Raw genomic sequence first — 4,392 nt, 5'->3', positions numbered from 1 at the left:
AACAGGAGGCAGCATCCAGGCCAGGAGCTCTGACCATGACCTGTCTCCCACATACTCCACCTTCCATTCCTCATCCTATATCAGCCCTTTATCCTCACACACTTTTCTACAATGGCATTCAATAAAGTGCATGTGTTCCCGAAAAAAAAAAAAAAGAGCTCCCTAGCTAGAGGGTGGAGAGGGGAGTAGGAAAGGAGTAGAAGCCAGGGCTTTCATTGTAAGGATTAAATGAGATAATGAATGTGTAGCATTCAGTGTCATAACTGACCCATCATTTCCCAGTTCATGTTAGTCATTTCTATTAATAATTATGATCTATATTATTAATAAGAGTACTTCCTTGGTATCATAATCTGATTGTATAAACTCAAAGTGTACACCAGAAACTAAATGTCCTCTCTGATTTCATTCACTACAGCGTCAGAAAAAAAAGTTGTTAGAAAAAATTCCCAGTCTGTGGCCTGGGGGTTAGGGAACCCCGGGTTTAGAGAAGACTCAAGCCTACTGTGTCTGAGTCAGGAGATGGGAAATGAGTTTACCGGCCTAGATGAAGCTCAAGTTAATGTTGATTCCCAAGTTCTTCACCTTATTATGGCCCACATAGTTAGCTGGATGTGCCAAGTGCAAACTTTTTGCTGAACCAGTTTGTGAAACACTTTTCACTAATTAGTATACCAATCTATAAAAGAAGGCACTTCTTAAAAATACTTTGTGTTCCAGAAATCACAATACAGTACAGTACTTACTTTTGTGAGATTTACTTCTGACCCAACCAAGGATACACGCAGAGAGAATGTGTGTTTGGAGAGCTGGCATTCATGCAAATTTCAGGCTTTGGGAAAGGGATTTACTGGCTATCCAAAATCAAAGGCATGTACTTCTCAACCTCTAGGCAGTAGGACGGGATTGTATTCCTGTCTGACCAATGGAAAATAGGAGGCACAGTAGGCCTGAGTCTTCTCTAGACCAGGCGTCCCCAACCCCCGGGCCATGGACCAGGATTGGCATTTATAGCTGCTCCCCATTGCTACCATCACCACCTGAGCCCCACCTCCTGTCAGATCAGTGTTGGCACTAGATTCTGATAGGAGTGCAAACCCTATTGTGACCTGTGAGTGCGAGATATCTGGGTTGCATGCTCCTTATGAGAATCTAATGCCTGAAAATCTGCCACTGTCTCCCATTGCCCCCAGATGGGACCATTTAAGTGCAGGAAAACAAACTCAAGGGTCTCGCTGAGTCTACATTATGCTGAGTTGTATAATTGTTTCCTTACATATTACATGTAATAATAATAGATATAAAATGCACAATAAATGTAATGCACTTGAATCATCCCAAAACCATCCCCCCACATCTGTGGAAAATTTGTTTTCCACAAAATGGTCCCTGGTGCTGAAAAGGTTGGGGATCACTGCTCTAGACCAAGAAAAAGCACAGAGTAAATGTGGGAGCAAAATGCTGAAGAACTTTGCTGACTCTTCTCAAAGCCTCATTTTTTCCCATCTATCTAATGGCTGTAATAATCATGCCCTCCTTTTAAGGTTGCTCTGAGGATTGAGGGAGAGAATTCATAAATGTGTTTCCATTGGATCTGACACAAAAAGAGCTGGACAGTTGTTAATTGTTGAGGCTATCATTGTTACTCAAAGACCAAAGTACCTGCTCTACTCCATTTGACCCATTTAATTCTAGATTTAAAAAGGCTGGTTCTGATAGTCTAAGTAGAACTGCTTTGGAGACCAGAAAATGTTAGTGTGATGACCTTCAGCATCCTATCTATGACACTAATTTGATCCTTGAGCCAGGATGAAACCTGGAAAAGAGCCCTTGGGCCACTGGCTCCAGCCGTGGGGTCTTCCAAGCGTCCCTTTTAACGTGGCAGACTCACAGCTCTGCGAGAGGTGGCTTTCCCAAAGCTGCTTGAAATTACACTCGTAACCTGGGAGTTTGATAAGCCAAGGGGTCTGGGGTTTCAATTCCCTCTGTCCTCTGCTTTTCTAACTCGCAGTAATTATCTTTGTAATGCTCTAATGCTGAATAATGATGCTGCTAATGCAGGCTGCACTTCGTGCACAGGTGCCAGCTGTTACCTCGCCGGGCAGCTGACCGCGCGGTGCACACTTAGGCGCATTCACTGAGCCCAGCCCCAGCCCACACCAACTAAACAAAGAAAGCCCCGGCCTTCCTACCGATCCACCCCGCCCCTCTCCCTCGGCCTTAAGGAGGCCCTTCTCCCTCCCCGGCCCAGGCTCTCCTCCTCCACCCCTCCCTCACTTCTTCCCCTAACAGCTCTCCCTCCTCCCTTCGGTGGTTTCTTCCTGCAGCAGAAATCCAGGAAACCGCCCCCCACATTTCCTTTACCCACGATTTTCTCCAGAGTCTGACTCACACACAATTCAGCTTGATTTGGAGTTCCCTTTTCTCTGCCCCATGAGAAACCCCAGCTCTCCCATTCATTTCTGGGAGTACAGGCTTGCCAGATAAGGTTGCTTATTTTTGAGTCTGATAATTGACCTTTCATCATGGGGGTCGGGGGGAGGCATATTGAAGACAAATTACCAAAGAACAAATGTGAGGCTGTTGGCTTTACATACACACACACACACACACACACACACACACACACACACACACACACAACACACACACACACACACACACACACACACACACACACACACACACACAAAGACCCTTTACATATTTGTCCATAGAACAGGCTTCAGCAGACAACATCTGCAGGATGAGTCGTTTTTCCGTAACTTGAATCTCGTAATTCATTGTTTCTCTGGTGCTGGTTACAGTAGCTAAGAGGGTGGAACTGCAGGACAATTTGTCACACAAACAAATTTAAATATGGACCGAGGGGTTTGCCCACCTTATGATGAGTGGTTGACTTGTGGCCAAAAACACAAAACAAAAACAAAAACAAAAACAAGAGGTGGGGTTGATGAGGTCTGGGGGACAAGAGTTGCAGTTTCGAAACAGAGTGGAGGCTCCTTTAATCTTGACAGCCCCAATGCTACAGGGGTCACAGCGCATCTGCTCCGGAGGAAAGACAAAGGGCAAGGTGGGGCCACGGTAGCCGGCGCGGGGCTCTTGGCGCGGCGGGGGCGGCGTGCGCCGAGCTGGGCGCGAGTGGAGGGGCCGGCGGCTTTGTGCGCTCCCGCCAGTGCCCGCCTGCAGCCCCGCCGCAGCGTTTAACCTTGACTTCTCCCTTCTCGCTTCTGGCACGGAAGGAAAGCCTGTCCAGATGGGCGTCCTGAGTGTGACGACGTCCCCTCTCGCCCCCGCGCTCTCGCGCAGATGTCGCACGCTGCCCTGGGTCCCGCCACGCCGCCCACCAAGGCCGCGGGCCCTGAGCGCCCGGGGCAGGCGGGCACATCCCGCACCCTCTCCGCCCGCCCGCCCCCGGCGCCCTTCGCATTCCCTTCTTCGGCCCTGGCCGCTCGGACCAGAGCGCCCAGGCCAGCTCAGGGTGTTCCCGCGGGGGTCTCCGGGAACAATGGTGAGCCTGTGCTCTGCTGGCTGGGGGACGTCGTCCCCGCAGCTGGCGCGTCCCTCCAGGCTGAGCGCCCAGCACCCCCCGCGGCCCTAAGTTGGGCCACCTCGCGGGGCGCTGCGGCCGGGCCGGGAGGGGACATCTGAGGCCCGAGAGACCCGCGCTCATGGACAAGTGTCGCCCGCGCCCGGCAGGGCCATGGAGACAGACCACGCAGTGACAGGCCGGAGGCGGCTCGAGGGATCCATAATTTATGATGTTGTTCTTACCAGTCCAGTTTGGGATTTCACAAGCTTTGTCAGTTTCCTTCCCATTTGTTGCTTCCGTCTGTCCTTTTGGAGAAAACTCTTTCCCTCCCCAGGACAGAAGCAGTTGCCCTACTGAATTAATGTGATAAGGAGAAAAAAAAAAGGGATTGATGGTTAAGAGAATGGGTGAACACAGGTAAGGGGGTGGGGCTGAAAGAGAGGTTGCTTAGTCCTTTGTGTACCTTCGACCAATTTTACCCAGACCGTGAAGAAAAAAGTAAGGCCATTTTCAGAGAGATGGGGTGGAGGGTTCATGCTGAGAGGTAGTGAGAGCAGATCTTCCTCACCACCACCACCAATCATCCTCTTCAATTACAAATAAGCCCCTTGGCCCTAAGATTTTTCTTTTTTGTTTTTCTTCTTCTTTTTTTTTTTTTTTTTTTTTTTTGAGACGGAGTCTCTCTCTGTCACCCAGTCTGGAGTGCAATGGCGCAATCTCGGCCCACTGCAACCTTCATCTCCCGGGTTCAAGTGATTCTCCTGCCTCAGCCTCAAGCGCCCCCTACTGCGCCCGGCTAATTTTTGTATTTTAAGTAGAGATGGGGTTTAGCCACATTGGCCTGGCTGCTTTCGAACTCC

The 4,392-nt window shown here is 49.7% G+C and overlaps 1 long non-coding RNA gene across 1 annotated transcript; it reads right to left on the bottom strand.

Moving 5' to 3' along the window:
• Positions 1–2,740: 2,740 nt before the first annotated feature.
• Positions 2,741–4,081, bottom strand: LOC131384200 (uncharacterized). The gene is made up of 3 exons (XR_009214827.1): positions 3,996–4,081; positions 3,775–3,885; positions 2,741–3,045 (listed from the first exon to the last, which is right to left on the bottom strand). It is a non-coding gene; the product is annotated as an uncharacterized LOC131384200 (long non-coding RNA).
• Positions 4,082–4,392: the final 311 nt, after the last annotated feature.

Source organism: Hylobates moloch, unplaced genomic scaffold, assembly GCF_009828535.3.
Source record: "Hylobates moloch isolate HMO894 unplaced genomic scaffold, HMol_V3 SCAFFOLD_9, whole genome shotgun sequence".
Taxonomy (NCBI): Eukaryota; Metazoa; Chordata; class Mammalia; order Primates; family Hylobatidae; genus Hylobates; species Hylobates moloch.
Note: the sequence above shows the minus strand (reverse complement) of the source record. Positions and strands in the feature narration are given on the sequence as shown.